At 37.2% G+C, this 24,485-nt stretch overlaps 1 long non-coding RNA gene across 1 annotated transcript; it reads left to right on the forward strand.

Moving 5' to 3' along the window:
- Positions 1–119: 119 nt before the first annotated feature.
- LOC145524023 (uncharacterized) lies at positions 120–22,125 on the forward strand. The gene is made up of 4 exons (XR_014067032.1): positions 120–270; positions 3,116–3,182; positions 4,892–4,975; positions 21,629–22,125. It is a non-coding gene; the product is annotated as an uncharacterized LOC145524023 (long non-coding RNA).
- Positions 22,126–24,485: the final 2,360 nt, after the last annotated feature.

Raw genomic sequence — 24,485 nt, forward strand, 5'->3', positions numbered from 1 at the left:
CTACTAGTTCCAGATGAAGCTAGTTTCCAGTATCTGCTGTCAAGGAGCTCACTGTCTAAAAGGGGGGTGGGGCAGGCCAGAAAATGTATTGTGAGGTAGGATACAAAGTTCAGTAATATATACATCACTGGCTACTAAGGAAGAACAGGAGTTAGTATCAAAGAAGGAAAAAGGTATTCAGTTTAGAACAGTACAAATATGCAGAGGAAAAAAGGAATATGAATCAAAAAACTGAATAGCAAATACCTCGATACATCTGGAAACAGAACTGTGAGTAAACATAAAACAATGAATCTGAAAAGTAAGTAGAGTTTTTAACATTGTTAAAAAGTTACAAAATATTATAACAAAAATGGGGTACCATGAAGGATTTTCATAAAGTAATGCATATTTTTAAAATACATCTAATACTATAGAAATAAAGCCAAAGCAAATAAAAATCACATATCTTTCTTAAGAAAATCAACATTAATTTTTATTTCATTTCTATGATAAATACAAAATAAGAATGCCTCTTTTGTAATATGATCACAATACCAATGGCAAAATGAAAAAAATGTGAATTCCTTAATGACTGAAATACTCAGCTGGTTTCTAGAATTTTGAAACAGGATAATGGTATGACTATAATCACGTTGGCCGTGGTAGGGAAAGGAAACTGAGGTAGGTGAGGATAAAACAAGACAGTAACGTGACTTACCAGAAACCTAGTGCAAAACTCCAGACTAGAAAGTATGCCTGCTTGCCCAGCTGGTAAAGAAACACCTGCAGTGCGAAATACCCCGATTTTGATTCCTGGGTCAGGAAGTTCCCCTGGAGAAGAGGCAGGCTACTCACTTCAGTATTCCTGGGTTTCTCTGGTGGTGCAGATGGTAAAGAATCTGCCTGCAATGCAGGAGAGCTGGGTTCGATCCCTGGGTTGGGAACATCCCAATCTTCCCCTGGAGAAGGGAAAAGCTATCCACTTCAGTATTCTTGCCTGGAGAATCCCCCTGGACAGAGGAGCCTGGTGGGCCATAGTCCACAGAGTCACAAAGAGTCAGACATGACTGAAGCAACTTAGCACTTATTGCAGATGATTAATTTTAAAGAAAATCTAGTACAAAAAAAAATGATTAGGCTTTTTAGAAAGAGAACCCATAAATTCAAATATTAGAAAAAAAAGAACTCTTGGGTCCCTTATATTAAAGTTCATGAAGTTATAATAATCAACCCTTATATATAAGGGCTTCCCAGGTGGCTCAGCAGTAAAGAATCTGCCTGCTAATGGAGGAGACAAAGAAGATGCAGGTTTGATCCCTGGATCAGGAAGATCCCCTGGAGGAGGAAATAGCAACCCACTCTAGTATTCTTGCCTAGAGAATCCCACGGACAGAGGACCCTGGAGGGCTACAGTCCATAGGGTCGTAAAGAGCTGGACACGACTGAAGTGACTGAACACACACACACTCGTTTTCTTGCCTGGAAAACTCCATGGACAAAGGAGCCTGGCAGGCTACAGTCCATGGGGTCACAAAGAGTCGGCTGAGCAACTGAGAACTCACGCACGATGTAATTATGAGTTCTTTTGGAGAATAATAGCTTTAGGCCTTAAAGCAATGACAAAATCATTGAAGGGCAATTTCTGACAATTTCAGCTAGAAAGGCAGTTTTTTTAAGAATAATGAAACAAGGACAGAAAGAAGGAGAAGTTAGGGATTTGAGTTAAAAAACTACAGATGCGTCATCATTCTTGGCACTGCCCTGTCCAAATTTGTCTGTCTACTTTCCCAGCTAATCCTGAACCTTTTTCAATGGTATTGGACCTCCTGAAAAATACAGTGAGATCTCCTTTTGTGGCCTGGAGATTTCTATGGACTGTATAGTCCATGGGGTCACAAAGAGTCGGACACGACTGAGCAACTTTCACTTGCACTTTTCCTTTTGTGACTGCAAATGTTAGTTGCTCAGTTGTGTCCAACTCTTTGCAACTCCATGGACTGTAGCCCACCAGGCTCCTCTGTCCATGGAATTTCCCAGGCAAGAATACTGCAGTGGGTTGTCATTTCTTTTTCCAGGGGATCTTCCTGACCCAGGGATCGAACCCAGGTCTCCCACACTGCAGGCAGATTCTTTACCATCTGAGTCACCAGGATCCCTTTTGTGATTAAGTCTAAGGTAAACTTGGAAATTTGGGAAAGGAAGCTCCCCACATTCACGCCTCCAGAATTATATGGGCAGTGCCCCGGAGGAGGGCAGAAGAGTGAGGGACTTTTTTTTTTTTAAATAAAATGCTCTTGTAGAATATTTCAAGACTTTCCCAATTTCATCCAACTCCCCACTCAATGAATAAACCAGCTACATCATAAAGCAGCTTTTAGTCCTCGCTTCCAACATCAAATTTGCAAGTATTATACATACATAAAGGAACTGATTAAATTCTTAATACCCCTATTTGAAAAGACAGAAATTGAAGGAGGTAAGATTATAATATTTAATGAATGCCTTTATATACCAGACACTGTAAAGGACATTTTGCCTGTTTTATTTCACTTAACGAGCAGGTGACTAATGGTTTAGCTATTGGAATAATTTGATAAAAGTAAAAACGTGATAGAGAACTAAGACTGGAAGTATCACATATCAAGTTATATAAAAAGCTGTACATTCTTCACTCTTTAATTCGATTTATTTTGTGACACCTGACTAATATGCATATAGTGACTCTGTTTGGGTCAATGTAAAGACTAATTTGAGATGTAGTATTGATTCTTGTAGAACTATGACCAGTATTGAAATCTGAGGGTCAGTTACTTTTTAAATGTGTAACATTATTGACCTTATAGGATATTGCTTATTAAATATATAATGTTAGAAAAAGATACCTAGGAGGAGAAACCATTCGCCATTTTAAAGTTACACTGATATAGAAAAAGTAACCATCAACTTAGTCACTTGAGATTTTAAACAATTTCTGGACACCACTTTGGATTTTTACCCTCAAACCTTTCTGTATAGCATGAGTATCGGCAGGAGGTCTGCAGGGGTTGGCTGTAGAGAACTTGGGAAACACTTCGGCTTCTCCCTCACTGCAATGTTCTGTGTGAACCATGCTCCATGTGCCTTTCATCTCTAGGTTTGTAAGAAGAGCAAACCAGGAGGAAAGAAAACATATAAGAGAAAAGTAGACAGAATGCCAGGATGTGAGTAATCCTTCAAATAACTTGTTATAAAATCAAAGAAGGTAATTTAAGCTAACAAAAGAGCAAGAGCACCAGTTCTCAACTATAGATTCTGGGCCTGTATAGAACCTCCTCATTGTTAGGGGTTCAAACAGAGGCCCCTCTGGAGGGGCAAGTGAAGGAACCGAACTCCAGAAACCCATCAGGAAACTGACACACTATTCCCTTCTGGAATAAGTTCTTTTCAGAATGGAATGTACACTTACTAAGGACTACTGTTTCTTTCCGTAAGGTAGAAGATTAAACATTCTGATGAGCAAAGGAGATTTCTGAACCCCTTTCCGCATGATTTAAACCAGGGCCAATACCTCTTAAAATAAAAGACCTTGCCAATTTAAATTCTAGTGTCCTGTGTTGGATTTTTATTATTTTTAGCTTTTTTAAGCCAATAGTTTCTCAAGCCAGGTTGGTGCAAAGGGTAATCACAGAATTTGAGTTGATTAACTTTCCCTTGTTCTTTATGCAGGGGAAAAAACTGAAAATACAACAATTCCTGGTACTGCCAGACGAAGAATAGGATTTGGCTTTTTTCCCCTCACGACTTTACAAATACTAAAATGCATACATTCACTGAGTGTTTTAAACGTCCCAGACACTGAGAAGCCCTTTCCATGTGTTAACTCATTTAATCTTCATTTTTACCCTATGAGATGTGTGCTATTATTTGGTTTTCATGGCTTCCCTGGTGGCTCATATGGTAAAGTGTCTGCCTGCAATGCAGGAGACCCAGCTTTGATCCCTGGGTTGGGAAGATCCCCTGGAGAAGGAAATAGCAGCCCTCTCCAGTACCCTTGCCTGGAAAATCCCATGGACTGAGGAGTCTGGTGGGCTACAGTCCATGGGGTTGCAAAGAGTCGGACATGACTGAGCAACTTCACTTTCACTTTCATTTGGTTTTCATATATAAAAAAACTAAGTTACAAACAGGTCAAGAAACATACTCAAAGTAACTCAGGAGATGACAAAAGAAGGACTCATATCCCCTCAGTTTGGCTTCATAGTTTCACGATCTTATCTGCTATGTCATGCCACATTTACTGGGTTTTCCTTCTGTTGGCTGGTGTTAGCCTAAGTTTCTCCAGATAATCAGTTGTTAGAAGGCAAACAATTTAAAACAAAAAGAGTCCATTGACTGTATTAAGGATATTAAAGAAAAGAGTGATATACCTTTAAGAAGAGATTTTTTTTTTTAAGTATGTTCTGCAATAAGTCAGTGATTTTCCAGAAATAGGATTATCTAGGTCAGCCTCCCAAAATGCCAACTGAATTTCAAAATCATTTTCTTAACGTCCACAAGGCAAGTAGCAAATAGAAGATAATATTAGATACTGCCAATTAATGAACAGTTAAAATGTATTCATTTCTATGTAAATAATTCAACAAAAATTGGCAATTCACAGAGTTGTGAACTAGATGAATACAAACTATGAACCTCTGATTAAGATTCGCAGAACTGTTTTTAATGAGTCATTTTGGGAAGTGCTTTCTGTAGAAGAGTAACTCAAAGAGAAAATAGCTGTGTATAAAATAGAGCAAATACCCAATGAGGCACAAGTTGGAGAAAAGTAGGTCATGCTCTCATATTTAGCAAGAGGAAAACAGTATAGAAACCTAAAAAGTTGTTTATATATATAATAATTTGTAAATTATTTTCTTCTGGTATTTTGTAGAAGACTACTTCCATGGGAGAGTCAAAGAATTCTTGGTTCATAACCATTTTTATTCAAGAATCCCATGATCCATTCCTCTCATAGGTAAAATATTTAAAATTGTTAAGTTTATATTATTTTCATTTGATGTATATATGCCACAAATATGTATCTTCTCTTGCAGTATTTGCTGATCTGGTAGTTTTGCTTTATTGCACATATTTTAGAACTATCAATTAGATGGTATCCAGATGAAAACAGGAAAAATGACATTAAGGGGTCTGGGAAAGTCACTCCTTGAGTGTCATTTTGGCATACAAAGGAAAAAGTAGAAGGATTCGTGATAAATCTCTGAATATTTGAGGAAAAAAATATATTCTGAGTTGTTTCTGCTGTAGGATGTTAAACTGAGCTTCCAAAGTAAGGTTCCAGACAAGAATTTTTTATGGGGATTAACAGTCAGTACAATGACTCTGAAATCCCTCAGTTACAGTGATGAGGGTTTACCGTAGAGTCTTTTTGCAGAATGGAAGGATGGGAAGCACTATCTGCCAACTCCATATCAGCAAAGAGGAGCTGCTGTAAGGGAAGGAGGTCCCCTGAATGAATGCCAGTCATCTTTCCATCTTCCAGGCTAAGGTCAAACACCAGCTACTTTTTTGATAAAAAGCACAATGAAAAAGTAATCCCCACTGGTCAGCTGGTACTCAGCTGTAAAGAAAATGAATCTATGAGAATTTTCCATAGACACGATCAAGGCCACATAAATGAGAGAACATGTATGGGATCATTTAAGATCCTTTCCATGAAGACACTGGAAGAGGTGTGAAGACCTCAGCAAAACAAAGACTAAGTGACCAATCAGAATGGAGATTCATCAAAAAAACTGATGAGTAAGCCCGACTGAAAAGGCTATATATTTTATAATGCCAACTATCAACATTCTAGAAAATAAATAAGCACAGAAACAGCAAAAGGATTATTGGTTTCCAGGGACTGGAAGATAGGGAGAGATGACTAGAGCACAGCAGATTCTTAGGGCATAAAACTACTCTGCACAATACTCTCATTGCCAATATATGATTACACACTTGTGAAACCCACAGAAGGTCCAACTGAGTAAATCCTAATATAAATAGTGGAATAAAGTTAGTATATTAACATTCACTTATCAATTTTAACAAATGTACTATACCAAAGCAAGATGTTAATAGGGAAAACTGCAGGAAGGTGGAGGAGGGGATATATGGAAATCCTGTACATTCTAATTGATTTTTCTATAAGCATAAGTTGCTCAAAATAAAGTTTATCTTACTCTGCAATCCCACTCCTGGGCATATATCCAAAGAAAAACATAATCCAAAAGGATACCTGTACCCCAATGTTCACTGCAGCACTGTTTACGAGAGCCAAGACATGGAAGCAACCTAAATGTCCATCAATAGAGGAGTGGATAAAGAAGAAGTGGTACATAGAAACAGTGGAATATTACTCAGTCATTAGAAAGAATGAAATAATGCCATTTGCAGCAACATGGATGGAGCTAGAAATTGTCCTACTGAATGAAGTAAGTCAGAGAAGAAGAAATACCATATGACATCCCTTATATGGGGAATCTAAAGAAATGATACAAATTATCTTACAAAACAGAAGGAGACTCACAGATTTAGAGAATTATCTTATGGTTTCTGGATGGAAGAAAGGGGAAAGGGAGTTTGGGATGGACATGTACCCATGTACACACAGTGCTATATTTAAAATGAATAGCCAACAAGGACCTACTATATAGCACATCAAACTCTTCTCAATGTTATGTGGCAGCCTGGATGGGAGGAGAATCTGGGGGAGAATGGATACATGTGTATGTATGATTCAGTCCCTTTTCTGTTTACCTGAAACTATCACAACATTTTTAATCAGCTACACCTCAATACAAAATAAAAAGTTAAGGAAAAAAGTCTATCTTGAAATAAAAATAAAGATATCTCTAAAAGAAAGCAGCTAGAAACTGTTTTCAAAGACAGCATCAATCATGAAAGGGGGAGAGGGAAGAGAATGGGAGAAAAGAAAAGGGAATGAATAGTGTGTGAAGTGTGAGACTGGGTGAAATTATATGAAGCATGGTTGGTATGCATCCACGGATGAACACCTTCAGAGACCTGATCATCCACCTTGCCAGTGGCAGAGAAGTCTAACACTGGTGGATAGGAAGCTTCCATGAATGGCACACCTGATCCTTAGTCATCACAATTTGCCCTTAAGAATACTTTCTATACACTTCTAGCTTCAAATATTTATCAGGATTTCCCATTACTCTAACATTCATTTTCCAAAACACTGTGAATTTATAAAGTAGGACAGAAAAGCAAAACATCACTGTCCAAACTAATTCATAAATGAACTGATGACCTGTGAAACAGGTTAACACTCATATCTCTCCCCATTTAATATTAGTTTACCATCTTCATTGCTCAATCTTACTGTTCAGTCCCTCACTGTCAATTAGAGTGTTGAAAATACTGTGATAACAATATTCAAATCATTTACAAAGTAAAATGTTAAAAGCAGTCTATTAAATAACATTACAATAAATTGGAAAGCCATAGACAAATGGTGATATACCAGAGTTAAACAAATTAAAAATTGAAGAAAGAATCCACCAAGGTAAGTTTCAGAAAAGATTAATTTTAGTATCAAAGCATTAATTAAAAAAAATATTTGGGAAAATGGATAGTGCCTGTTTTTAAAAGAGATTCTTGTACTGACTGCACTGTAGGACTCAAAGTGAAAGGATCACATCATGAAATCCTAACATTTTGTTTGGAAAATCATAAGAAGATACCCTAAATAAGTAAGAGGAAAATACCTCTGTAAGTTCTTCTTTCATTTTTTAAGATAATGTCCTATGTCCACCTCTCCACTACCTACTATGACATTTTGATCCTTTTCATGTATACACAACGGACTTTTTCTGATACTATATATTTTGATAAGATTCCCATAATCACCCCTATACTTGTGAATACCTGTCATATTCATAAATTTAGAGGAAATATGACCAGAGAACCTATTAATAAGCATCTTCTACTGGTTTCTCCCCACCGTTAAGTCTAGAGTACCTTCATATTTAAAAACAGTTAATTAGTAAGCCATTGCGAACAGTGACTGCAGCTATGAAATCAGAAGATGACTGCTTCCTGGCAGGAAAGCAATGACAAACCTAGACAGTGTGTTGAAAAGCAGAGACATTACTCTGCCGACAAAGGTCTGTATAGTCAAGGCTGTGGTCTTCCCAGTGGTCACATACGATTATGACAGCTGGACCTTAAAGAAGGAAGAATGCCAAAGAATTGATGCTTTTGAACTGTGGTGCTGGAGAAGACTGTGGTGCTGTCCCTTGGACAGCAAGGAGATCAAACCAGTCAATCTTAATGGAGATCAACCCTGAATATTCACTGGAAGGACTGATGCTGAAACTTCAGTATTTTGGTCAGACGACTCATTGGGAAAGTCCCAGATGCTGGGATAGATTGAAGGCAGAAGGAGAAGAGGGCATCAGAGGATGAGATGGCTGGACAACATCACTGATGCAATGAACATGAACTTGGGCAAACTCCAGGCGATGATGATGAGGGACAAGGAGGCCTGGCATGCTGCAGTCCATGGGATCACACAGTTGGACATGACGGGGCAACTTAACAACAACTACAATGTAGTATTTCAACATAATTTCTCACTGTTTGATCCTCATCTCTATTTCCAGTGCTGTGTCTGTCACTATTATGGGCACTGAAAAAAAGAGTGGAAAACAGCATCCATGACTGAGACATGCATTCTGGTTAGAGTTCTTTTATGATTGTAAATCACAAAAATGTACTCATAGCGAATAATCTTTTCATTTAACTTTAATTATTCACAATTTAATTAATGAAATGGGTGAAGGCTGCAGAAGAAAAAAAATTAAAAGACATTATCAAAGAGGCAGAAACTTAATATTCCCTGATAGCTAAGTTGGTAAAGAATCCGCCTGCAATGCAGGAGACCCCGGTTCGACTCCTGGGTCAGGACAATCCCCTGGAGAAGGGACAGGCTACCCACTCTAGTATTCTAGGGCTTCCCTTGTGGCTCAGCTGGTAAAGAATCTACCTGCAACGCGGGAGACCTGGGTTCAATCTCTGGGTTGGGAAGATTCCCTGGAGAACGGAAAGGCTACCCACTCCAGTATTAAGGGCCTGGAGAATTCCAGGGACTATATAGTCCATGGGGTTGGAAAGAGTCGGACACAACTGAGCAGCTTTCACTTCACTTAGAGATGTTTTAAATGGCCAGAAAACTATGGAAACAACCTAAGTGCCCATCAACAGATGAAGGGATATCAAGATGTGGTGTATATATATAATGAAATATTATTCAGGCATGAGAAAGAAGGAAATCTTGAAATTTGCAACAATTTACACTTAACCTTAAAGCATTATGCTAAGTGAAGCAAGTCAGAACTGGAAAGGCAAATACTACATGGCATCACTTATGTGGAATACATAACATATCAAACTCACAGAAACAGTAGGAAAGTAGCTGCTAAGGGTTGGGGGAAATAAGAAAATGTTGGCAAAAGGGTATAAACTTTCAGTTATAAGATCTGAGGATCGAACAAACAACATGGTAACTATAGCTGATAACCCTACTGTGTGATACTGTTGTATAACTGAAATTTGCTAGGAGGAAAACGGAAATGTTCTCACGCACCAAAAGATACACCTCAGAGGCGAATGTGTGGTAATTAACTCGGGGGGAATCCTTTCAATGTATATGATGATGGGCACTTTAAGTATCTTTACAATTTTGTCAATTATATCACAATAAACCTGAGGGGGAAAAGGGAGAAAAAGAGAGATTTGTGTGCTCAACCATATAAAAAGGGAAAAATGTCATATTCGTAAAACAGAGGCAATAGAGATACATAAAAAATAGCCAAAAAAAAAAAGAAAGTCCAACAAAACTAACTGTAAAAAGATAAAAGTGAACAGGGATAGGTTTTTAAGAGTGATGGGACTTGACAGGTATGGTACTTTAATAGGAAGCAAGGGATGCAAAGTTAGAGAGGGCAAATATATAATAAATCGAAAGTTATTACTTCTTTGCTAATCATTAGTTTAAAATACTATTACAAAATAATTTTTTTTATATTAGAAACACATAAGAATCTGTTTAAAGAAGTAAAATTAATGCTTGTCTGCACCTGAAACAGTTAGCTTACTTCTGTGTTTTTTATATTTTTGAGCACAGGAACTTTTTGAACCTTTACTTTTAAATTACTTAATTATGTAGAAAAAATATTTTCTTTACAAAATGAATACCTTTTACACCATTGTTATCTTTACTTACTCTCAGAATTTTAATTTTATATTTTTCTCTGTTCTAAATGACAGAAACCTTTTATCTCCTTGTTCTCTAGTCTCTACAACTTCCTTCTTGTAGGTACTTACTTGCCAGAAGATTATTCCCTTCTCATTTCTACTCCCTTGTCCTTCCATAGTCCAATACAAATCAAAAACGAGAGGGGGGAAGGCAACATTGGACTTATCTATGATAAGTATACATTTTTTATTGGGTTTCTCCATTTCCTACCAGAACAAACCTTTGAAAAAAAGGGTAAAAAATTTTAAAAAATTAATTAAAACAAGCAAATAAAAGGTACTCCTCTCTTACACTTTTCTACTTCTTGGCAGAATGTGGTTTAAAACATAGGTATAATAATGCAACTGTTTTCGCAGCTCCCTAGATACTTGTGGGCTTCCCAGGTGGTGCTAGTGGTAAAGAACCCACCTGCTAATGCAGGAGACTTAAAAGACGTGGGTTCAGTCCCTGGGCTGGAAAGATCCTCTAGACAAGAGCACAGCAACCCACTCCAGTATTCTTGCCTGGAGAATACCATGGATAGAGAAGCCTGGTGGGCTACAGTCCATGGGTAGCTGAGTCGGACACAACCGAAGCGACTTTGCACACATGCAGATACTTGCAGTTGCTATAAACTTCTTTACATGTCACTACTCTGGCAAGATGTCTTATAAAGTATTTCTAAAAGATTCTTTATTTCTTGGTGAGAATATTTTATAAAGCCTTTAGTATTTGTCTTATTTAACTGAAAGGGGTTTCATAATTATTGTGTCACAGTTATAAGTAGAGCCTACAAATAAATTTCCTTCCTAAGCAGTAAAGCCAACTCCAGTAAATGATTCATTTTATACTTTCCTCTGCTTTGTTTGAAAAGGTCCTGGGCAGTGTAAAATAATTTATGTCTAAAAGGAGATCTGTGATTATTCAATATATCCCATAGATGGTGCTGCACTATTGAGTGCCCAGCACACACTGGGTGTTCTGTAAGCCTTGAGTGACTCAGTGTGAGCATGCAATCCAGCAGCTGGTCCATCACAAGGATGAAAGCTTTAATAATGGCTCATTCAGAATTCATTTTTAGCTCAAACCCCACCTCTTTTCATTTTACATGGGTCTCTTGCCTAATGTTCTGAAAAACTAGTAAAATGTGGACTTGCACATTTGGACAATAAAACTTTTCTATTTTGCCAATCTTTTATTAAAAAACAAAACTTTCTGGGCTGAGGTTTGACGTGGTGACTCATTTGCTGAGATTAACCTTAATGGAGCAGATCTTTGAAAGAAGCATGTCCTTTTATTTTTCCCACATTAATAGATCCTCCAAAGTCTCAACATTTGTTCAAACTGCCACTGGGGAAGTCATAAATTGCTTTTTCCTATAGTCAAAAAGTTGCTTTTATTATAGGATCTGTTTTTTTGTTTAGATTTTGGCAAGACAAGATGCGGTTCAGTATATCTAGAATTGGTATTTCTGAGGCTGTTTTCACAGCCAAAGCAAAATTCAGTTTCTCACAACTTCTGAGTTGATTATTCTGTAGAAAAATTGAGAAGTAAACATATAACATAAAATATGTAAACACATAACATAACACATAACACATAACGTGAAAAATCATGTGACATTGAGGCTTTTTTAAGTTATCAAAAAATATTTCAAGTGTGGGATACAACCCAATTTTGTATCCTGACATTAATTTTTAATGTTTCCAAATTAAAGTTAAGACAAGCTGTTATGCAAATGCTACTTTCACTGAAAAAAATTATTGTTCATATATAAAAATGCTGTAGAGGTCCACTACTAGACATGTTCTTTGAGAACTCTTCATCTAAGAGGAAATAATTGTGAGGTTTTTTATTCATTCTCTTTGTAAAATAAAGGTAAGCATTTGAAACAATGGGTAAGAGTTATAGAATTGTAGTTTCCTTTTGCATACTTTGCCAGCTCCTGTTTTAATCATCTGAACTATGAGCAACATTGTCTGAAATATAATAAAGCATTTATATGAATTACAAGAATGTAAAATTCAAGCTGTTTTAAAGAGGAGTTGCGATTAAGTAACTTGTGTAAGATAACACAGCTACTGAGTAGCAAAGGCAATTTTCAGTCAGTCTTAACCACTAAACTGAAAGTTTCCCACGTCAACCTTTTGGTGTCCTCTGAGGAAAAACTTCTTTGACTATTATGTGCTGATTCACAGATCTGTTATCATTAAAAGAATCTTCTAAGAAGTTTGGGAGCAAGTGATCTAATATACTCAATGAAAGGTGTACATGTCATGTCAGTACCTTATTAAGATCTGTAAACATTGTGTTTAAGTACATATGTAGAATGGTCCAAACTATTGCCTTTAACAAGAATATGGCTATTTAAAGAGTTACCCTATAAATCCTCCTGATATATTGTCCAAAATATTACTTATATGGCTCTCATACACACACACATCTTTACATATATTTATATAACCATACATACATAATTCAGTCTTACAGAAGTTACTTTCTTCCATAAACCAAAAAGATATGAATCTAGCAAGAGAAAGCAAGAGGTGAGAATTTAGCACAAAGTAGTCTGAAACGCACTGCAGCTGGACAAAAAAAGCAGGGGGCGGCGGGCAGGGTGAAGAACTAGCTAATAGCTAATATTTGTTGATAATTCAAATGTGCTAGGCAATATTCTAAACACTTGATATATACTAAGTCATTCAGCCCTCAGAGCAAGACTTTGAAGAATGTATAAATATGTCATTACACAAACTCAGCCTCATGGGAGGACAGATGAGGATAGCCATTTGTTCAAAAATCACCTGGCTACGAAATGGTGAAGCCAAGATTTGCATACAGTCAGTCTGGCTCCAGAAAACACATTTTTCACCATTAATGGGCCAGTTTTGTTTTAACTGAATGCGACATCCTCTCAACATGTGTCAGGATCAAATCTCTAGTGCTTGTGATTGGAAGTACTCTCATGGTGACAATGATTTCTGCTAACAAGAATACTGTTTTGTGATAAAACAATAACACTGGTTACAAGTTAATGACCATGAAATTTTAAAACAGTCAAATCCAATTCTGGATTCTTGAACTTTTACTAGAAGACAATCCAGTTTCAATCATGCCTTAAATATATTATGATACATTAGCCACAAGGTTTAAAATATTTAGAGATGCCCCATCCTCCTATACTTAATATCTAACTCTGAATCACCTAATTAAGTACTTAAGTCCCACTATTTCAGCCTGATATTCACATGCACAATATCAAACATACGGGGGACAAAATAGCAAGTGGGAGGAATTTATTTCATAATACATTTTACAGCCAACTTCAGAAACCAACATGGATGAACTACCATCTATACTTTATTTAATGACCCAAACCGTCCTTCAAATACTCCCAATGATTCAAACGTCAGTATACATTAAACAGATGAAAATTCCTGTGAAGCTATGCAGTGTGTTTTTTATTTGTCTCTAGGAGTAGCTTTCATTGTCACTTAACTATTTTCACATCATGTCTGTCACTGGTTGGTTAAATTAAGGGCATCAGTTCTTACCCACTACAAAAGGTATTTAGGTATTTTACCTTAAATCATGGTGGTTGAAGAGAAATTTAATGAAAAGGAGTTTGAAGAGTGGATGAAATTCTAAACCTTATAGAAACTCAAGTGCTTCTAAAGAAAATGGAGTGGTTATTTAATTCAATGCTTTATACCAAAATTTACCGATTTCAGTAACAAGTGGCAACACAATCATTTGCCTTATAAATCAATTAAGTTAAAAAGTTTAACATCCTCTTTAGTTGTAGTTTAAAGATAGCCTAGACTGCAAATAACAAATGATTTAATTCATCCACAGTTTGATTCCTTTCAAAGAGAGTGCCAATTATGCTATATTAAACAATTATTATTCTATTTATAAAAATTATCAGATAGGTGGGATTTTTATTGGCAAATGAATTTCTATACATATATAGTATCGTGTAGGTGCATGCCAAATCGCTTCAGTCGTGTCCAACTCTTTGCGACCCCATGGACTGTAGCCTGCCAGGCTCCTCTGTCCATAGAACTTTCCAGGCATGAATACTGGAATGGGTTGCCATTCCCTTTTCCAATATAGTATCATACAGATTACAAATGAATAAACTATGTTTAGTACATAGTTCAGTAAATGCCTATAAGGCTATTTAAGAAAAATGGTATGCCAAGCAGTTAGTAAATTTGACAAACATGATGTTGCTCAGAACTACTAGAGTTGACCAGAATTTGAACATTCAAGTACATACAGCAGCACATAATAAAATATTCAATACATCAAGCACAGAAATTAATGTTATAAAATGAGCACTATTAAAAATAACTAAATAATTGAAATAAAAAAGCTGGTTCAAATTCCTTAAGAATTGTGCTTTAATTCAACAAAAGTTACAATCTATAAAATGTTGAAAAAAATCGAGAATTTTAAGAAAGATTGCCATATCCTACTAAAGAAGGAAAGAACGATAAACAGTAATTCCTGTGGCTTTATCCAGGTAAATGTTCTCTCAAATATTCTTTGAAATTTTCAAACTATGAGTTTACATCTCTAAACTAAAATAATTTAGATAAATGATTTAAAACTATTATTTTCTATTCCTTCATTAAATAAGACTAATATTATATCAAATTAAGCTATTCTCACTTATATAAGTCTGCCCCCCAAAATCCAAACCTTTAAAAAAAAAAACAAGGCACTGTCACAGAATCTTAACTTTCCTGGACTTCTTTTTGTCATAAAGATATACAGCAAGGTTTATCCTCCAGTCCAAGTCCTACTAATTGATGTAGAATCTCAATCTAAGATTCAGTTATAAAATGAGGGAGAAGGACTTGTGAGTACACTCTCAATTCAAAATTACATTTCTAAGCTTGTTTTAAACACTTGCTTTCAGAAGACAAGACAGAAAAGAAATAAGTTTTAAAATATACAACTCTATATTTATAACAACATTTTCATTAAAACTATAATATTTACTGCTCTTCATAACTTGGGTTAGTTTCTAAAAACAGTAGTTTATTCCATGAAAAGCTAATGATACAGTTCATCCCAATATAGACACTTAGTTAAAAATATCAAAAGATTCTTTCAAGTTCAGATGGATTTGCACTGATCCTCTGCCTCCCACACTTCGAATTTTTTTAATCTCTAATTTAAGAGCTACGAAGCTGTGGAGAGAAAATGAACAAGGAGTTGCACAAAGTTATTTTGTCAGCTCCTAATGATTACATATTTATGGAGAAATAAGTGTCCTTGGAACCATGTTTAAAAAGGTAAGAGACTAGAGACAAGATCAAAGAGCTAGGTACTTTTACTTCTTTTAAAGAACAGAAAAATGCACCATAGGTATTCTTTTATACATATATATCTATTTTATAGCTCAATTTGTGTGGTTGAACAAGTCACAGTGAGCTGGATGCCTTCTCTTTTGGATGTTTTAATTGAGATTATTTTCCCTGGTATGCAGATACTTGCTTGTGTAATTTTACTAAAAGTTAACAAAAAGGCAAAAATCAAATCAAGCCTTTATGTTTATGAGAACATCAAAATCCATCTGCATATTTTTAGTGCCTTCCTAACCATATGTCATTCCTCTGGAGTTTAGTTTATGCCTTTAATTTCACAATATATTGGTTTATTTTTCACAAACAACTAGAACATATAAACTCAAAGAAAGCAAAAGTGATACTACTCCTTGGTCACCATTTAAACACCTTCCCAGTGTTTGAAGCCAAGGTAGTGGTCTGAGATTTCAAATGTTTACACATTATCCACAGCCACAAGTGCCTTTGATGTGGTATTCTCTGAAAATAACTCACTGGCATTTGGATTTAGACATCTATGAAATCTGACTTTTAAGTATTACCTTTGCCTTCAACAATTGGACTCCATTTTAAACTTCACCAGAATCTTTATTTTTCCCCTAAAACTATTTTATATAAATGGCCCAGAGAAGCCCTGGTTCATGCCCCTATTTTTACAGATATATATTCAGTTGTATCTTTAAGAAGCTGTTTTACTGTGTTTACTTTTAAAGGCGTAGGAAAAAAACTGGTTAGGCAAGTTGGTGCTTCCTTCCTCACATCTGGGAGTAGTAGTCAGAATCAAGGCATCAGACAACTTTGTGCCTTTGGTCACCACTTTCTTCAGCCCAGGCTAGAAATTTGTTGATTTCTATTGCCTCAGCCAAGTCATTCTGATAATTCACCTAAACAGATAAATTAGCACCTAACTGAGCCTGATACTGAACCATCAGGCTTCCCTGATAGCTCAGTTGGTAAAGAATCCACCTGTAATGCAGGAAACCACAGTTTTGATGTTGGGAAGACCCCCTGGAGAAGAAAAAGGCTATCCACTCTAGTATTCTGGCCTGGAGAATTCCATAGACTGTACAGTCCATGGGGTTGCAAAGAGTCGGACACAACTGAGAGACTCACTTTCACTTTCTACATTGTGTCAGGCACTGTGTTAGTAAGATTTGTTTCTCACAATAAGATTTGAGATAGGTACCAATAGTATGTTCGTGTACTGATATAGAAACCAAAGCTTTGGACAAATTAAGCACATTGGCCAAGATCCCATAGTTGAGCCAAAGACAAAGGAATTACAGAATAATCATTTCTTTAAAGAAGTTAGACTCCCTAGTAAACATAAAAAACTTTCTCCCACTGTCTTTCAATCTTCTTCTCTGGGATAATTCTTTTCCTGGTCCTAGATAAAACCTTAAGAAGTATCCACAGTTTTCCAACCTCCCTTTAATCAAAAGGATCATTCCATTTCACTAGTTAAAATGTCCACCTAATGTAATAATCAAAATTTCAAACTTTATAAAGGTGAAACCTCTGCTTTTCCCATCTTGAGCCCATTTCAGGCTAATAAGCCTGTAGCAGTGACCAGGTTAGGTGCTTTCTTCTCTTGAGTCCTTCCCCATTCACTAGACTGTCACCCCTTAGGGGTCACATGGAGGAAGGGGCAGGTACCAATGTCATATGGAGGCTGAGTCTTCTGGGTGACAGAGGACAAATCCTGACTGCGGTAAGAAGGAACACATCTGTCCAATTCTCCAAGGACACCCAACTGAACACTCAACTTGCTCTGATATGAAATATTCCTCTTTGCTGGTGGCTTCTATTCACTTCCAGAGGTCCACCTTTGGTCTTCCTGGTTAGAAAAACGTTCTAAATGGTTTCAGGCCAACTTCTTCCCAAGAATCAGTCAAATGTATACAGCCTTCTCCCACAACAGATGTCACTGCCAGTGAAGTTGCTCAGTCATGTCCGACTCTTTGCGATCCCATGGACTGGACTGTAGCCTACCAGGCTCCTCCATCCATGGAATTTTCCAGGCAAGAGTACTGGAGTGGGTTGCCATTTCCTTCTCCAGGGGATCTTCCCGACCCGGGGATCGAACCCAGGTCTCCCACATTGCAGGCAGACGCTTTACCGTCTGAGCTACCAAGGAAAATGTCACTGCAGTTTACTCCTAATGCAGCTTCCTAACTCTGTTCAGGCAGGGACATTTGTATCATCTTTTTAAGTACATGTAAGTATGAATCTCCAAAATGCCAAGAAACATTACCAAGCCCTATGAACGGATACTGTGAACTTTCTCCAATTTAATTTCAGGTGAAGGGAAAATATTTCCCTTTTTCAAAAAGACTTTCATTCCATTCCTCCATAGAAAATGGGTGAAGCACAATTAATTTGACCCAAACAAGCCTCTCCACAGATCTCAGCATTCTCATCAAACCTCTAGCTACCCCTAATTTATCTTCCTAGTAACTGATAAACTCAGTTGAAAAGTACACTTTCACTATCTTGTTTCCAAGATTATGTGAGTGGTACAGATCTGACTTGAATGTGCCCAACACACCGGCATAATTCTTGTATTCCTTAGTTCAAATTCCCCAGTGTTAACACTGTTATATCTTAGAGATTAAAGACATAAAGGAGAATTTACCCAAATACAACCTTGGAAATATCTGATGAACAGGTTTATAGAATCTCATCTGCATAGATTATTCGTCCCACCTAAGGAATTCCAAGTAACACCTCATCAATGGCTGAGACCTTTTTTGACTCAAATTATTAATATCTACCAGAAAATGCAGTACCAAATCCCCAAAACTTCAAAACATCATGGAGATATATATATATAGAGAGAGACACATACATATATACATATATATATATATATATTCATGATCTAATCAGACAGCAAATTTAATATTATACTCATCTTCACATATATTAACATGTATACATTCAATACTATACCAATCCATATAAATAAAATAAGATTAATTTATAAACATGGCATATCAATGATAAAAGATCTCATGTACTCAAAATAAAAACTCACTGCAGATAATGATTTAAGGTTAATTTCAGTGAAAACAGTGCACATCTTTAGGCCAAGAAGGGGCTCAAATGAGCTCAGTTTACACAGGACCTCATCCAGGAGATCGGAGATACAAGTGAACCAAATTAGAAATTAAAGGTTTAATTAACTTATAAAGGTATTTTTATGTAGCCCAGAAAGACCTTGAGAGTATTCATTCTTGAATGTCTAGGCCCACACACAGTAGCTTTAACATGTATGTGCCATACTCATGTTTAGACATATTTCAACTTAACAACATTTCAAATACAACTCTAAGGTAAATCATTCACCACTCAACCCAATTTAAACCTATGTTGTTACTACTTTTGCTTAAGAAAAAATTATGACTAAAGAAAAATCTTCGGCAGAATAGTTAAATACTCAACAGTTTATAAAGTTAGACAACTTACCCAGTCTTTGGTCTATGGTCTACGAGGATTCAAGAATCTCCTGATGGGGAGGGGAGGGGAAAAGATCATCATGAGAAGCACCTGGGAAGCATCATCCCACCTTCACCTGGTCTATCTAAGGCTGTTAGGAGTGAGGAGGATGATTATTCATGTTACAGGCTAAAAAATAGTTATATATTCCCACTAATCAAATCACTGACTATCTTTTAAGGTTGAAGAAACTGCCCCCAAACTGTTAAGTTACTGGTCTTAGACTACACAATTAGTAAGCAAAACTCCAACAAAAATTTTCAGCCTCCTTTTACTCTACCATACATGAAACTGATGTTTTTTCAAAGTAGCTTAGCTTACAGATTTGGCATTAGTTTATTTCAATAATGAAATAATAAGTGTCCTTATGGTCCCCACTCTGCTCCCCATTCACTACAAATTCTCTTCTTTCAAATAGGTTACATTCACAGAACTCTTCCTAAGCATCTCTCAGTAAGATATGCACAGTGCCAGGGAGGGTTTAAACACAATCAGCAAAATTAACCTTAAACTTTATTTTCATATAACATCAATAATAACTCTAGATGCAGGTAAGAGACAATGGGAATTTATTTTTAAATTTTTTTAAACAACTTTACCATTTTGTTACCAAGTCCTAGTTTCAGCTGAACAGGATTATTCCATTAAACTAGGTTCAGTTGTCTAATTAAACCTCTCTGTATTTTACCCTCAATAAGGTCTTTTTCATACCTGAATGCTCTAGTGGGTTTCCCTACTTTCTTCAATTTAACTCTGAATTTGGCAAAAATTCAAGGGATTAGATCTGATAGAGTGCCTGAAGAAATATGGATTGAGGTTCGTGACATTGTACAGGAGACAGGGATCAAGCCCATCCCCAGGAAAAAGAAATGTAAAAAAGCACAATGGCTGTCTGAGGAGGCCTTACAACTAGCTGTGAAAAGGAGAGAAGCAAAAAGCAAAGGAGAAAAGGAAAGATAAATCCATTTGAATGCAGAGTTCCAAAGAATAGCAAGGAGAGATAAGAAAGCCTTCCTCAGTGATCAGTGCCAAGAAATAGAGGAAAATCATAGAATAGGAAAGACTAGAGATTTCTTCCAGAAAATTAGAGATACCCAGGGAACATTTCATGCAAAGATGGGCACAATAAAGGACAGAAATGGCATAGACCTAGCAGAAGCAGAAGATATTAAGGCGAGGTGGCAAGAATACACAGAAAGTGAAAGTAAAGTCGCTCAGTCATGTCCAACTCTTTGCAACCCCATAGACTGTAGCCTACCAGTCTCTTCAGTCCATGGGATTTTCCAGGCAAGAGTACTGGAGTGGGTTGCCATTTCCTTCTCCAGGGGATCTTCCCAACCCAGGTATCAAACCCAGGTCTCCCACATTGCAGGCAGACGCTTTACCATCTGAGTCACCAGGGAAGCCCAGAATACACAGAAGAACTATACAAAAAATATCTTCACGACCCAGATAATCACGATGGTATGATTACTCACCTAGAGCCAGACGTCCTGAAATGCAAAGTCAAGTGGGCCTTAGGAAGCATCACTACGAACAAAGCTAGTGGAGGTGATGGAATTTCAGTTGAGCTATTTCAAATCCTAAAAGATGATGCTATGAAAGTGCTGCACTCAATATGCCAGCAAATCTGGAAAACTCAGCAGTGACCACAGGACTGGAAAAAGTCAGTCTTCATTCCAGTCCAAAAGAAAGGCAATGCCAAAGAATGCCCAAACTACTGCACAATTGTACTCATCTCACATGCTAGTAAAGTAATGCTCAAAATTCTCCAAGCCAGGCTTCAACAGTACGTGAACCATGAACTTCCAGATGTCCAAGCTCGATTTCGAAAAGGCAGAGGAACCAGAGATCAAATTACCAACATCCATTGGATCATCGAAAAAGCAAGAGAGTTTCAGAAAAACATCTATTTCTGCTTTATTGACTATGCCAAAGCCTTTGACTGTGTGGATCACAAAAAAACTGTGGAAAATTCTTAAAGATATGGGAATACCGGACCACCTGACCTAGCTCTTGAGAAATCTGTATGCAGGTCAGGAAGCAACAGTTAGAACTGGACATGGAAAATAGACTGGTTCCAAACTAGGAAAGAAGTACGTCAAGGCTGTATATTGTCACCCTGCTTATTTAACTTATACACATAGTATATCATGAGAAATGCTGGGCTGGATGAAGCACAAGCTGGAATCAAGATTGCCCGAGTTTACACTGAGTCTAACTTCAGGTCATATTTGTTCAAAGAAATAAAAGATGACAGCTTGGAATGAGGAAGGTAAATACGCTAATTAAAATATTTACTATTTCCATTGGGTCAAATTTCCCACAGTCTCTCCATGTCCTAGTCCACCTCTCCCCTCCCCTCCTCCAAAATAATAATAATAATAATAATAATAATAAGGTGTAAGGAGAACTATTTTGGAACTTTAAGTTCTTGGGATGTTGTCTAAACAGAAAAAAACTTCGAAGCAACAGTGTTGACTGGTTCTTGCCCCCAAAATCACAGAAGCCTTGCGAGGCGCCCTCTCCGTGGACTATCTGGAGCCGGCACAGGGAGCTCCCCCTGAGGTCCTGAAAGACGCGACGGACAGGAGCAACAAATACTCATTCAGCCTGCGGGCGCAGCGGCTGGGAATAGACACCGAGGAGGGCGCGGCGTGGAGGCTGGAGTCTGGCAGAGGAGGCACTCAAGACCAGCGTTCCCCAGGAGCGAGATTGGGACTGAGCTCCTCTTTCCGTGCGCCCAAAACATCCCTGCCTTCAGAGAGGGCTGGTGCGCACTTGGCCGCGGCCACAGCCCCTGTCCCCTGAGGTATACATCCTACAACCAGTGGCCATGCTCTGAACCCAAACCCTGGGTCCCAGCCCCCTCACCGATCTTGTGACGGGGTCCACCGCACCGTCTAAAGTTGAGAGACTGGCAAATACTTTCCCATTCACTCGCTCTTTCCACCCTCCCATGCCCCTCCACCCAATAAACTACACAAAAATATCAACAACAAAGGGCACCACAGTATTGCTATTCCCTTCACAGGCTTACCTTTTTGGATTTGCTCTTACTACATTTTCCCTTCCATTTTTTTCTCCTTCTTCCTGGCCACCCTTAGTGATCTACGAAGGGCAAAACAACCAACCAATCTGATTTCCCAACACCCTTGATAGAACAGCTTTCAGGTGTGATTTATTTTTACGTCTACATGGATTGTTTCTCTAACGTTTGAAAGTCTCTAGTTTTCTAAACTAATGTGAAAACCATAGCACTGGAAGCTGAAATCATGACTTTATTTTATGCCTATTCAATGTGCCTCTATAAAATTTCTCCCTTTCCCAACCCTCAATGAGTCTTTCAACCAATTATGAGATTTTGTCACCCACTGAATCTAAGCCAGGATTCTCAATATCAGCTCTTTTGGGCAGGACAATTCTTTGTTGTGGGGGCTGTCCTGTGCATTGTAGGATGTTTAGCCTAATCGTTGGCCTCTACTGACTAGATACTAGTGGCACCCCTTCAGTTGTTAAAAACAAAACATCTCCAGATATTACCAAAGGTTCCTTTGGAGCAAACGGCTTCTGGGTGGCTCATATGGTAAAGAATCTACCTGCAGTGCAGGAGACCAGGGTTCCATCCCTGGGTTGGGAAGATCACCTGCAGAAGGGAATGGCAACCTACTCCAGTGTTCTGGACCAGAGAATCCCATGGACAGAGGAGGCTAGCCGGCTACAGTCCATGGGGGTCACAAAGAGTCAGACAGGACTGAGGGACTAATACTTTTGCTTCCTTTGGAGCAAAACCGTCTCCTCTTCCCCCTAAAGAACCACTGCTCTGAATTATTCAAGAAGTGAGTTTTATTATAAAAGTAACTTGGAAAAAAAATCTACTTCTTTACATTATAAGTTAGTCTTCATATGCTTTAAGTAGTAAGAAGACAACATTTAGGGTTTTCCTGGGGCTAACATATACTTCACCTATATTACTCAAAACTGAAAGCAAATGACACTCGTGGTAATTTCATTACTGGCATTTCATGTTCTACTTCTTTTCTCTAGCAAATATTAAAAATAGACCCCAGGGAAAAAATTAGATTAATTGTCCTGTACATGGGAAATGGATAGAAACACTAATCAAGAGAATTGTAAATTGCCTGAAATATAAATGCATGAAAAATTTAGAGATTAAATCTGACAAAAACAGAAAACAAATATGACATACTGTTAGACAAATTTTTGTCTACAAAATCAATTTAATGAAAAGATGTTATATACTGAATTAGCGTGCATATATCTTATTTTCTGATAAAAGTTCTAATTCCAGCCTTTAGTTTCCCGACCACAGAGGAAAAACTACCCGAAAATAATTATGTTAAATGTATTCATGTTATTTCAGAGATTAATTCTATCTGTAGCAATGTGAAGCAATGTTGACATGGAATAAAGTTACTAAGTAGCTAAAATAAAAATATTCAATGAAGATCATGGGATTATCATTATTAACTAGACTGTATTTAGAGCTCTAGTTTTGACTTACTTCTATGAACACCCCACAAAAACAGTTACTTTCCTCCCAGAGACTTCACTTTACCATCCATAAATTTTTCATGTATCTTATACTTTGCAAATTTCAAAGAATTTTCATATCTATCACCTCATTTATTACTCATAGGTGTCTGAAATAGGTGGCAAAGAATTGATTTTCCAGCTTAAAGAAGGGGATGCTGAAGCTCTGAAAACATAAAGTCCTTCCTCAACAGCCATGAATAAACAAGAGTAAAGATTTGTTTGGGGGCTTATACTCTTTCCACCCAACCAACTTGACTGATAATTGGTATGCCTTTCTCTACTTCACTCACCCAGACCTGATGATGGTTTATGACCTCTCCAGAATACACAGTTAGACTCAAGATACTTAATAAAGAAACTCTATATTCCATGTTGAGACTTGAAGACCAGAAATTGATAAACTTGAATTTAAGATTCAGACTAGAGCCAATTCACTGTGTGACTCTGGGCACCTCAGGAGTCTTTATTGTCAAAAAGAAAAAAAATACTTTGAGGTTCAAAATACACCAAGAGGCTCTTCTGTTAATGGACTTGAAAACTACATCTATTGTAATTCCATAGATGTTTTCACATGTCAAAAGTTATAAATCATACAATTTAAATGGGTTCAGTTTCTCATATGTAAATTATACCACAATAAAATTATAAAAAATTAAGAGAAAGAATGAAAACAAGAGAGAAGCTTTGCATGGAACAGTGTTGACTGACAATATGCCATGAATTGAAAAAGATGAGTTTACTCATCCATCTGCACATAAGTTCATCTGAAAATATTTAAAATGAAAAACCATTTCATTGACTAGAAG

The sequence above is a fragment of the Giraffa tippelskirchi genome, chromosome 10 (assembly GCF_054371585.1).
Source record: "Giraffa tippelskirchi isolate mGirTip1 chromosome 10, T2T-mGirTip1v1.2.pri, whole genome shotgun sequence".
NCBI classification, from domain to species: domain Eukaryota; kingdom Metazoa; phylum Chordata; class Mammalia; order Artiodactyla; family Giraffidae; genus Giraffa; species Giraffa tippelskirchi.